Here is a 13534-nt window from a genome sequence, read left to right as displayed (position 1 = left end):
ATATGCAGAGCATCTTACCATGTGCTTATTTGCCATATGTTTATCTTCTTTGATGCTGGTAAGATGTTTGGCCCATTTTTTAGTTGGGCTATTTGTTTCCTTATTTTTGAGTTTTAGGAGTTCCTTTATATATTTTGGATAACAGTCTTTTATCAGATGAATCTTTTGCAAATATTTTCTCCTAGTTTGTGATGTGTCTTCTCATTCTCTCAACATTGTCTTTTCCAGAGAAGCAATATGAGTTTAACTATTTTAGAAACAAAACCCCCAAATAATGCCTGAACCCAAAAGGTACATAAAAATGGCCAAAAATATTTTAAAACAATAGATCTGAAGATCATTTATAGCTTTTCCCTCCTAATATGAATGCTTTCAGCATGATTACAAACCGTATCAAATCATGTTATGCAGATAATCAATCTGGTTGCATTTGTAACTACTCCTGGGAAGGTAATCTTGGAGCTGTTCCTCCCAGCTGTTTGGTCAGCTCGTCCAGGAAGAAGCAGTCCTGGAGCCAGCAGGTGGGGAGCTGGGCCTCACCTGTCTTGTTACCGTTTGTTCTGTTGGCCCTCTGTGACAGAAGCAGACGGGACCCCGGCCCTTGTTGACATCACCGATGCACACCCACTGCCCGTGGATGGACTCCTTCCAAAGGGTCACCTTATTGTCTCCACCTGAGACAGCCAGGATGTTGGCTGTGGTGGACTAGCTCACATGCGACAAAATAAATATCACTGAACTTGTGCAGCAGTTTGGGTGACCACGCATTGCCTGAGTTGTCATCACATGTCCAAATGAACACACGTCTGTCCTCACACTGGGCAGCTGACAGTGGTGCTGGCGGGAAGGCCAATGGAGAGGGCCCAGGCCACATCTCAAACCCAGTCACTGTGCACTTCTAGCTTCTGTTCCTCCTTCTACTGGCTGTCCTCCTCCTCCTTCCACAGCTTGATGAGGTTGTCACAGACACTTGATGTGAACTTCTTGAAGTAGTTGGGTTTCTGCCCCAATGGCTAGTCTATGAGGCTTCTAGGTACAGTAGGAGGGGCCCAACTGATGGCATTGCAGCCAATAATGGGAGCATCGTTGATCTTCTTCACTTCCCTCTGGCCTTCTCCAGTGTACATCAGCAGGGAGATGACCCCATCTGAGTTCCCACAGGCCAGGATTAGGCTGTAGGCATGGGGGGCCCAGCAAACAGAGTTTATTGAGGATTTGTGGCCTATGTGCCTGTGCATCTTCCCTGAGGTGCTCTTCTCCACTTTCTAGATAATGACTTTCTGATCATAGGAGCAGGATGCCAGGATGTTCCTATACATGGAGTGGGCCCAGGCTGCTTGCTACACAGGACCCTCATGACCCCTGAGGTTGGTGATGAGGATCTGCCCTCCACTGAGCACACTGAAGATTATAATGGACCTGTCTGATGAGCAGGTTGCTAGACAGGTGCTATAGTAGTCCATCTAGGCATCATGAATCATGTCCTCATGGGAGCTGTCCATAGTGCTACTTACTGACACCATGGCTGTGATGGCAGCAGCTCCTGGTCTTGGATGTGGCAGCTCTTGGTGGCGCCCCCGAACAGCTCCTTCAGAGCAGATAGTTTTAATTTTAGTGAAGTCCAGCTTATCAATTATTTTTTTCATGGATTATGCCTGTGGTGTTGTACCTACAAAGTTATTGCCATACCCAAGCTCATTTAAGTTTTCTAGAAATTTCACAGATTTGCATTATATATATATATGATTTATTTTGAGTTAATTTTTGTGAAAAGTGTAAGTTCTATACCTAGATTCATTTTTGTTTTTCATGTGTATGTCCAGTTGTTTGAGCACTATTTGTTGAAAAGCCTATTTTTTCTCCATCATTGGCTCTTTTGCCAAAGATTAGTTGACTATATTTATGTGGGTCTATTTCTAGGCTCTCTATTCTGTACCATTGATCTATGTGTCTATTCTTTCACCAAAACTACTCTGTATTGTCTACTGTAGCTTTATAATAAATCCTGAAATCTGGTATTGTCAGTCCTCCAACCTTTTCTTCTCTTCAATATTGTGTTGGCTATTCTGTGTCTTTTGCCTCTCCATACAAACTTTAGAATCAGCTTGTCAATATTCACAAAATAACTTGCTGAAACCTTTATTAGGATTGCACTGAATCTTCAGATCAAGTTAGGAAGAACTGACATCTTGACAATATAGTGTCTTCCTGTCCATAAATTTGGAATATTTCTCGATTTATTTAGTTCCTAATTTTCATTCATCAGAGTTTTGTAGTTTTTCTTATATAGATCTTATACATATTTTGTTAGATATCCACCTAAATATTTAATTTTCTTAGGTGCTAATGTAAATGGTATTGTGTTTTTAATTTCAAGTTCTACTTGTTCATTGCTGGTATATAGGAAAGCAATTGACTTTTGTTTTTTGGGGTTTTTAAAAAGATTTTATTTATTTATTCGTAAGAGATATATATAGAGAGAGGCAGAGGGAGAAGCAGGCTCCCCGCTGAGCAGGGAGCCCAATGCAGGACTTGATCCCAGGACCCTGGGATCATGACCTGAGCCAAAGGCAGAAGCTTAACCATCTGAGCCACCCAGGCGCCCAGCAATTGACTTTTGTATATTAAATTTGTACCCTGCATCCTTACTCTAATTGCTTATTATTTCCAGGAATATTTTAGTCCATTCTTTTGGATTTTCTACATATATGTTTTCCTTTTATTTTTAGTGTGTAAGTTTCAGGTCATTATTTACTTATTTGCTGTAGATAATCATATTAATTGTATGTGTTAGTGTTGGTAAGAACTTATCTACAAACTTAAAATGCCTTTTAAATCCTAATTGATTTATAGATGTTCAATGAGAAGACAACATTTCTGTATCATCAGAAAAAATAAATTAATAAAATAATAAGTATTATATGATATACATATCATATATAGTATCATATGTATAGTATTAGAAGGATATATACAAAAATATTAATATGATAATGTGATCTCTTTGTGGAGATGCTATATGTAATTTTCTTTGTTTTTACTTATATGAATTTTTTAAAAGATTTTATATATTTAAAGTAATTTTTACACCCAACAAGGGACTCAAACTTACAACCCCGAGATCAAGAGTCTCACACACTCCACCAACTGAGCCAGCCAGGCAGCACTATATGACTTTATTTATATTTCTATCTTTGAAATATGCAAAAGAGAATAAAAGTCACTATCAATCAAAAGCAAGTCAATTTTACAGATGGGTAAAATACAGTTGACCCTTGAGCAACATAAGGGTTAGGGGCACTGACCCACCATGTGGTTGAAAATCCACATATGACTTTTGATTTTCCAAAAACTTAACTACTAATAACATACTGTTGACTAGAAGCCTTACTGATAACATAAACAGTCGATTAACATATATTTTGTCCATTATATGTATTATATGTTGTATTTGTACCATAAAGTAAGTTAGAGAAAAGAGAATATTATTAAGAAAATCATAAAGAAGAAAAAATATATTTACTGTCCTGGACTGTAAAAAGAGTCCATGTATAAGTGGACCCACACAGTTTATATCTGTGCTGTTCAAGGGTCAACTATACATATCTTCTTCCATAGAAAGGCAAAGAATTGTAAATGAATGTTTAGAGATATAAGAAGTAACAAATAGGATGTGTCTTTTGTCCAGAAGATCTATGGCATTAATTCACAAATACAGATATAAAAAATGAAACAAACACACCATTCAGAATTTCCACAAAATGTTGCTGAAGCAAATATACAGTCAAGAGTTAATTAAGGGGCGCCTGGGTGGCTCAGTCGTTAAGCGTCTGCCTTCGGCTCAGGTCATGATCCCAGGGTCCTGGGATCAGAGCCCCACATCGGGCTCCTTGCTCAGCGGGAAGCCTGCTTCTCCCCCTCTCACCCCCCCTGCTTGTGTTCCCTCTCTCCTTATGTCTCTCTCTGTCAAATAAATAAATAAATAAAATCTTAAAAAAATTAATTTAAATAAGCTGCAGGTAGGGTGTTTTTTTTTTTTTTTAAAGATTTTATTTATTTATTTGAGAGAGAGAATGAGAGAGAGCGAGCACATGAGAGCGGAGAGGGTCAGAGGGAGAAGCAGGCTCCCCGCCGAGCAGGGAGCCCGATGTGGGACTCGATCCCGGGACTCCAGGATCATGACCTGAGCCGAAGGCAGTCGCTTAACCAACTGAGCCACCCAGGCGCCCAGGTAGGGTGTTTTTTAAATGGGTGGCTAAGGGGGTGCCTGGGTGGCTCAGTCGGTCAAGTGTCCAACTCTTGGTTTCAGCTCAGGTCATGATCTCTAGGGTTGTGAGATCGAGCCCTGCATTGGGCTCCAGGCTTGGTGCAGAGTCTTCTTGAGATTCTCTCTCTCTCTCTCCCTCTGCTCCTCCCCTTGCTCTCTCTCTCTCTCTTTTTCTCTCTCAAATAAATAAATCTTAAAAAAATGGGTGGCTGAGGTGTTCACATTTTGCTATTCTGACAGGCATTACAGCACAAATTTAGTTTTGTAGAGTGACTCTCTAGGGACTTATTGGGGTGGTGTCCTGAGAGAAAGGGCAGTGGATTTGGAGTCTGTGGACCCAGATTTGACTCAGGTACCAGTTGTGTCATTGAAAAAGTCATTTAAGCTCTCAGAGACTTAGTCTTCTCATCAGTAAAAGTGACATCACAATTCAATGTGCTTTGCATGATTTTTGTCAGTATCAAACCAAATGAAATAATATGTGCAGTGCTTTGTGACCCATAGCACTCTATGTAAATGCTAGCTATCATTATTCTGAAGATGACTATATAAACAAAGTTACACAAATTAGAGAAATATAACAGAAGTCATTGTCCTGGAAATGTTAACTCTTGATGCTGGAGTCCTAATTATGCTAGGGTATACCATTTGCACATTCTTAATTTCTGCTCTGATTTTAATTAATGTATGCCAGTGTAGGTACTTTAGATTTCTGGCAGACAGTGAAATTTGAGGTTTAGGAAACTTTTGAGCAATGGCAGTGTAATCAGGATATAGTTTTGTAAATTCCAATTTTCATTCATTCAATATTTACCACTGAAATCTATTGCTATGGTATTCCAAGTCTTGTGGTCACAGCAGCAAATAAAGCAGAGTATCTGCTGAAATGGAGCTTACAATTTAACGAGGCGGGAGGCATGGTCCATAATACTGTAGAAAGTGAATATCTAATAGGACAGTAATGGACATATGATAGAGCAGTAAGTGTAAGAAGTGCTGAAGAACAATGAAGCAGAATAAGGAAGGAATGCTACAGGTCAGGTGTCCAGGAAGCAGAACCTTGGATGGAGATTAAATGCAGAAAGTTTACTGAAAGGATCAAACACTTGTCAGAGAAGGGTATGAAGAAGGATCTCGTGGAGGGAGAACTTGGGCTATAAAGTAGACACAACTAGGCCTCTGCCAACCCTCTGGGAAGCTGGGACGGGCCTTTAGAGTAGTGTTGAGTTGGGGCAAAGGAGTGCCAGGTCTTTATGCTCCTGCAATGACCAGAGAGTGGTTGCAAGCTGTCCCCTGGGAAGGGGGTGTGGCCTTGTGAGGTGGCTTTCTTCCACCCTGGGCAATTCCCAGAGAGGGCTAATAGCAGTTCTCAGCCAGCAGCACTGTATTCGTTACAGGGTGTGCATGTTCAAGGTGGGAAGCAAGGGATTGCTCATTTTATAAAAGATGATCAGGGAAGCCTCTACTGAAACTTTTTTGAGAGTACATTTGAAGGACATGAAAGAAAAACAACCTAGATATCTGGCAGAAGAGGATTCCTAGGGAAGATAATTTTGACCTTCATTTTTAGATTTTTCTCAATGTAATTTCTATGATCATCTATTGCTTTTCTACTCACACTCTATCATGGACAGTAATAATAATAACGAAAACAACAACAATATCATTTTTCACCATGTAATTGCAAGCTTTACGTTTAGAAGCTGATGTAAATGTCTTTCATAAGATTTTACTAGAGTATTAATAAACCAATCCATTTATTCATTCAGTTACACAGTGAGTATCTATAAGTGCTCAGTGTATGTCCCTTACTACATGAGGTGCTATGGGTACAATGGTGAATCAGTACCTGATTTCAAAGCTGTTGACTTGGGAGACAACTGAAACAGGCTATTTAAAAACAGGATAGAGTGGCCTGGTGTGGTTAAGCACAGGGAGGGAGGGTTAAAAAACAAGTCATTAAACTAAACCATGATGAAACTAGCATGTGAATAGATGGTGTAGGATGGATAACTAAAGTAGAGTCAAAATGAAGCTTTCTTTGAACTGGGGCAGAACGGTGTGTTCACAGCAAAGCTGGGCACAATAGGTGAGGTAGGTGATTCTGCAAAGGAAAAGCATGCTTTGTTCACTTTTTCAGTTGTAAGATGGGTTAAATCCACAAGGGTCTAGAAAGATCAGCCATCTATGCAGAAAACACACATTTCTATGACAAATCAGTTGTGTGAGAAGTTTTCATTGTGAAAGATGGGCTCTGGGCATAAAAGAGACTCGGTAAAACTTGGCTCAAGGAGTAAGCTGGCATCTCTTATCAGAGTGGCTGCAAGGCAGAACGTGTTTTGAACAAGTTAGTTGTCTTGAAAAAACAACATTGAAAGTGTTAAATATTTTTAGAAGATGGGATCTGCTCACTGCTCTAGCAAATTTTATACATCCTAAGAAAGTGTTTGAAACTTCCCTGTCATTCCACAACCTATTTATTGAATGATGTCTCTCTTCTACTTACTTGTCTAGGCATATAGAGACCCACACAGTCATTGCTCTCAGGAAACTTACATCCTGGTGTCTGTGGGACTGTGGGTGGCTTATGATAAAGTAGTAAGCCAATGTTATAAGATGTTGTGAGATTTTCCTATCCTTTCATAATTGGCATCCACGACAAAACAAGAAAGACTGAGAACCACCTCATTCTAAGAACCACTGAGCTGTTGCTCACTGCTGGGGCCAAACCACCTCACAGGGGTTTTTTAGACTTTACAGAACCAGACTTTCTGCAGACCAGGTCCATACAAGGTGAGCAATGTGGAGGGAAGAAACTCACTGAGGGTTCCTAGTCAGTGATCTGGTAGGGAATGTATGGAGGAAGAAAGAAGGGTGTTCTCCATCCCCAGAATTTAAGTGGGGAAGGGAAAGGGAAACTCTGAAAGAAAAGCTTATAAAGATTTGGATGCCTACAAGAAGATGGGAGAGACTGGCATTTTGCTTATTGTTGGAAGGCTCTTTGGGCAGCATTTTGCCAATGTGTCCCTATTTCTACATGAGTAGAGGAAAGATAATTGGAGTGGGACAATAGAGTTTAGAGAAGGGCAGTATTTGAGAAGTTGAACACCATCCATTTGGCGTGTACAGATGCCAGGATATCCAATGGATCAAGTGGAAAGTAGCCAAAGAATTATCTTGCTGGTATCTCACACTAAAGGATGGCCCCCTAAGCAAGGGGGCACTAGGAGTAAGAGCCTTGGGATAAGAATTTGGGGATGTGAGTTGAGCAAGAATGGAAGAGGCAGAGCTGGTGTGAATCCCCATGTGATGTCAAGGCCTTCTGAGATTCCCCCATATCTTTGAGAGATCCAGCATTGGACTCTGACTCCCAGAGTCCATTGGTGGGGTTTGTGTAAGCCAGGTCAGCAGCTACAACCATCAAGCAGAGGACCACAACCTGGAACAGTTAAGTACAATGATGCCCCTTCCCTGTTTTTTGTTCTTCACTTCTAACCCTCAGGAAGCTAAAGTTAGAAGGGAAAGGGTAGCCACAGAGCTTTGAATTGGATGTGAGATTAGCATATTGAAATTGAAATAGTTTTAATAACAAAAAAGAAAAAATTATTTTCACATGGTTGGCAATATTGGAAAGTTTTATCTCTCTCAGATGTCTGGAAGTAATAGGAAACGCATATTCCATATAGCTAAGTGAATAAAAGATTGAGTGTTTTTTTTACCCTACGAATTGGGACTTGCCAATAACCAGTTATGTAAATAAAGAGGACAGTCCTAGAAACTGGTTGCTATGAAGAAAATAAAGGGAAAAAAATGAGATAGAATTTAATGGAGGAAGGAGACAGGAAGCTGCTTTGCCTTGGGTAGGCAGGGGAGACCTATGTCATTCAACAAAATTTTATTGTTTTTCTGTCCACTCACTATTCCCAGCTTTGGGGATATAGTAATAAACAAAGCAGACAAAAAGTAAAACCATCAATAATCTTCTTTGAAGGTATGAGACAGGAATGATATGAAGGAGGTAACCAAGCAAAGATATGAGAATAAGTGAGAACAAGAAAGAAAGAAACATAGGGTATTGGAGTGTCAAGAGAAAAGGTCAGTGGCTGGAGCCTATGAATAAGGAGAGATATGGAGAAGGTGTGGGGCAGGGAGAGAAGATTGGGCATAAGGACAGGTGAGATCCAGAAGATCATGCTGAAGAGTGGTGATTTTGCTCTGGTGCAATGGGAAGCTCATTGGAGATTTTTAAATCGGGGAAGTAGATATTTATATTTTAATTTGTGTCTTAAGTTTTTACAAAAATTCCTCTGATTGCTTTGTGGTAGAGGGAGAGTAGGAAATAAGAAGAGGTAGAGAAATAACATGTGGGCTCTCACTGTGTTCCCAACAATCTCATCTCTTCTTTGTAGTAAGAATAAATGATGTTGGTCACTTTTCAGTGCTCCCTTTTCTTCATTTCAAAATGCTCAGGGATGGAGTTACTTTGATCTGAGAAAATTAAAATGTTCAGCACTTTTGTGCTTTAGTAGGCCTAGAAAGAATTTAATTGATTTAGGTTAAGTAAGACTTACATTAAACTGATTGCTTTTGATTTAATATTATCTTTCATCTGAGAATGGAAATTATTTTCACATGGTTGGCAATATTGGAAATAATTACTCAACTTCAGTTGATAAATAGTCTAAAAATTACTCTATTAGCTTTCCTCAGAGCACATCTTATTACAAATAACACTACCCACATGAGAAAAGAGCCATGAGAAGGGTCAAGGACATCCTCTGAGTGACTTAAGTAGAGATTGAAATAACATGTTCTTCTAATATATGATGCACTGACAGCATTTGGCAAAACCATCTGGAAGAGACCCAAACTGAGACAACAATCCCAGTTAATAAGCTTCACTGACTGATGTTCAGCAATTGATAATGTGAACTCAGGTTGAACTCTAGTCATAAAACTTGGAAAGAGGGAGGTTTGAGAAATTGTATGTTCTTCATTGCAAAATGACTGGCTTGAGCATAAGATCAATTCTAAGAATGACTTGAAGGGGCAGATAATTTCAAGGCCAACCTCAAAAAAATAGAAATGACTCAGCACCTGTTGATCATCTCAGATTCTATTCCCAAATTCTATTACCATTTATCCCACTTGCCATCTATACTGGAGAACTTTTTGGATATCCACTGCAGGACTGAAATTTTTGTCTCTAATTTGAACTGACAGCCACAGTTCCCTATAAACCACAACTAAACAGTCACTAGAATGTGTTGGGCATGCAAGCAACACAGTGCAGGAACTCAGATCTGGAGGACTGTTTTTATCATTTATAAGTAAATCCCCATGTAGACTAATACATTCTATACATTAGGGAAATGTGGTATAGCAACTGTCTGGTCATGATTTTTTTTTTTAACTTTAAAAAACTGTGGAAGGAACCAAGATGTCCTTCAACAGATGAATGGATAAAGAAGATGTGGTTCATATATACAATGGAATATTACTCAGCCATCAGAAAGGATGAATGCCCACCATTTGCATCCACATGGATGGAACTGGAGGGGATTATGCTAAGTGAAATAAGTCAGTCAGAGAAAGACAATTATCATATGGTTTCACTCATATATGAAATATAAGGAATAGTGCAGAGGACAATAGGAGAAGGGAGGAAAAACTGGGAAGAAATCAGAGAGGGAGACAAACCATGAGAGACTCTTGACTCCAGGAAAAAACTGAGGGTTGCGGAAAGGGAGAGGGGTGGGGGACGGAATAGCAGGGTGTGGGCATTAAGGAGGGCACGTGTGGTGATGAGTACTGGGTGTTATATGCAACTAATGAATCATCGAACATTACATTAAAACTAATAATGTACTATATGTTGGCTACTTAAATTAAAAAAAAGTTAATGATTTTTATTTACTTTTTCTTTGAAGATGTAATACAGGCTTATAAAAGGTTTGGAAGTTAGGCAAATGTAAAAAAGAAAAAAAAAACTAAAATTCACTATAAATATAATCCCTAAACACACACACACACACACACACACACGATGAGCTCTTACTACAGGAACCATTTGTAATCTTTCAGACATGAAACAAACCCCATTCCTTGTCATTAAATGTAACAGATGTCAGCATAATGTGACTGTTAAGTCATGTCCTGAGATTTCCAAAATACACCGGAATTTAGACATTCAAAGCAGTCGTTTTGGAAGTTCACGGTACACGTTTATTCCAATGTTGATGCTGAGCAACACAACTTTGTGCCTGTCTTCTTGCTGTCCATCAAGGGAAGGCATGTGACACATGGCCAGGGCCCTGCCATACCCTGTCTTTTAGGACGGGGAGAAATGAAGCCTCAGACATCCCTTACCCTCACCCCCAGGGCAAGGCTGTCATGGTATGTCTGGTGTAAGGGTTGGGGAGGGGGAGAACTACATGTGACACAAGACCCTTTGGTTTTAACTTTGTGTCACAGGCATGAGGGCATCATGTAGCCCCTTAGAGATTTCTGACTCAGGATCTGCCCTGTCCTTGAGATGACAGGAACTCTCCAGAGATCATTTGGAAGTCGGGCCCTCCTCTCTGTGTTCCTACCCTATGCCTGTCCTTCTCTTTACTGTTGAGAGAAGGCTCCAAACTCCAGGCAGGTGAATTATAATTGAGATCACTTCATACCAATGGAAGCCTTTCAAAAACCCTGCCTTAGAGACAAAGATTTGGAATACACTCAGTCCCTGCCTTTAAGGAGCTCACAGAATAATAAATATGCTCTTGTGCTTTGTTTTTAATCGCAGTGCCGTTTCAGCAGCCAGGCACCTGGGATATTGGCTAAATTTCAGTCTTTCTGGACATTCCTTTGCCATCCCTCACATGTTATTTCATTTGTGTTTGGACCGCCATGCAGTGAGCATGCAGGCTGAAGTCTCCCTTCTGCTTCTGCAAGTTCTCTGCTCTTGGCTTTGTTCACACCTTCATTCCTTCACATTTATCCTACTGGGCTTAAAATCTTAAAAATGGACAGAAAGGAACAGATCATCAAGGTAATACATGTACATTTCTTTAACAAGTGCTTTTTCCTGAGATTATAATAAAAATCACAATAGCTGACATTAATTGATCACTAACATTGCACTAGGCACTATTATAAATGTTGTATATATGAACTTATTCACTGCTCACTACCACCCTTTGAGAAGGTACTACTGTGATTATCAACCCTATTTTGCAAATAAGAGTAATGAGGCACAGAGAAGTTAAATAGCATATTCGAGGCCTCACAACTAGTACATGGTAGAGCTTGGATTCTAACCTATGTGTCCTGGCCATAAGAACTGTGTTTTTAACCACTCTGTATTTGGCAACCATTCTTTGTCCCAGCCTCTCCCAACTACTCATTTCAGATCCTAGAAATAAACACTCACTCAGGCAGTCTTATTATTCTCTAGGTAGCTTATTTGGTTTTTTTTTTGGGGGGGGGGGAATTCTATTGCACAAATCACATTTCCTTTTCCTTTCTAATTCATCAGTTACCTCTTTCATTTGTTTTCAGTTTTCCAGATCTTTACTGAAATATTCATCTGTTATTGTTATTCTTTCTTCTGTTCTTTCAGTTTTGTTTCTTATCCTTTACAATTAATAGATGGAGGCTTAGAAAAGAGAAAATATATACTCGTATGTTCATTGTACCATCTTGAATGAAAAGTCTATTTTGACTTGACCTAGAGAGGTGAGATTTGCATTAGGGTTCAACAGGTGTACCTTATGATATACCTCCAGCCTGCTCTCCCAAACTTGACTCCTACTTCTAGGTTTCATATTTTTCTGACTCTGGGGGTCTACTTCCCATCTCCAACCCCTTCAGTCTTTCTTGAAACCTGCAGCTGAACATGATCTTTCTCCTTCATCTCAGTTCCTGGAATACCTGTGGTACTTCACTGGTGATGTGCATCATGACTTCTCCTTTATTACAATCATTTCTATGCATAATTTCATGTCCATGTTGCACAGAAGCTTCTAAAGAGTAGTTGACAAATCTTTTTGTAGTGGAAAAACCTGGGCTTGAAATCAGGTGCAGTTGTACTCAATAATTACAAGAGTAAGAAAGATTTAAATTTACCAATTCTCCATAGTTGCAGGAAAGAAAAAGCATTTGATAGGATTCAATAACTGCTTATGATGAAAAAAAAATATCCCCTAGCAACTAGGAAAGAGCTTTCTTTAATATAGTTTTTTTTTTTAAGATTTTTATTTATTTATTGAGAGAGAGAATGATAGAGAGAGAGCATGAGAGGGAGGAGGGTCAGAAGGAGAAGCAGGCTCCCTGCCAAGCAGGGAGCCTGATGTGGGACTCGATCCTGGGACTCCAGGATCAATGACTTGAGCCGAAGGCAGTCGCTCAACCAACTGAGCCGCCAAGGTGCCCCGGAGCTTTCTTAAACTATAATGGTTATAGACGAAAAACTTACAGGAAACATTATTCTTAATGGACACACCAGTTCAGACATATTCCCCTTAGAAAAAGAGGAAGAAGAATGCCAACTACCACTCCCCCTGTGTAACATCTTACTGAAGATAGTGGCTAAAACAAGTCTTACCTTCCATGACCTTTAGTTGTGGTCATGCAACTAACTCTGGCCAATGGCATAGGAGTGAAGGTTACCATTTATCCCACTTGCCAGTCTGGCCCAGAAAACCTCATGTGAGTGTCCCCCATCCTTTCCCCCTGAGAGGTGATTGGGAAAATGACTTTGCAGACCAAGAGGAACTATAAACCTAGAACCCTGAATGACTGTATGGAGCAGAAATCACTTCCAGTCCCTTCTTAGATTCACACTGGACAGTTAGATGAGCAAAACTACCAACTTTAATTGTGCTGAGCCCTAAAACTTTGGCCTTACTTGTGATAGCATTTAGCCTGTCTAATACAGAAATAAGGGTGCTACCATAGCGAAACCCTGAAGTAAATGGCATTGGTTTAGTATCTGGGTGTCAGGAGATAAAGAATGAAATAATACTTCAGGAAAGTGGACTATTCATGTTATGTTGATGTAAGTTATTTGGTGAGTGCTGTCTACAGTAACTTGGATGGGATACTATGTGCCTTCTGCATCTGTAGTTTAGGAGAAATGGTTAGAAGGAACCTAAGTTTTAGTGTTTGTTAATTGTTACAGCTTTTTAAAAATTTTTTTTATTTTTTAAGATTTTTTATTTATTCATTTGACAGAGAGAGAGATGGCAAGAGAGGGAACACAAACAGGGGGAGTGGGAA

General features: G+C 39.7%; 1 pseudogene; it reads right to left on the bottom strand.

Moving 5' to 3' along the window:
- Positions 1–548: 548 nt before the first annotated feature.
- LOC118022453 lies at positions 549–1526 on the bottom strand (annotated as a pseudogene).
- Between the last annotated feature and the right edge of the window lie 12008 nt (positions 1527–13534).

Source organism: Mirounga leonina, unplaced genomic scaffold, assembly GCF_011800145.1.
Source record: "Mirounga leonina isolate KUSES-001 unplaced genomic scaffold, KU_Mleo_1.0 Mir_176, whole genome shotgun sequence".
In the NCBI taxonomy this organism is placed as follows: Eukaryota; Metazoa; Chordata; class Mammalia; order Carnivora; family Phocidae; genus Mirounga; species Mirounga leonina.
Note: the sequence above shows the minus strand (reverse complement) of the source record. Positions and strands in the feature narration are given on the sequence as shown.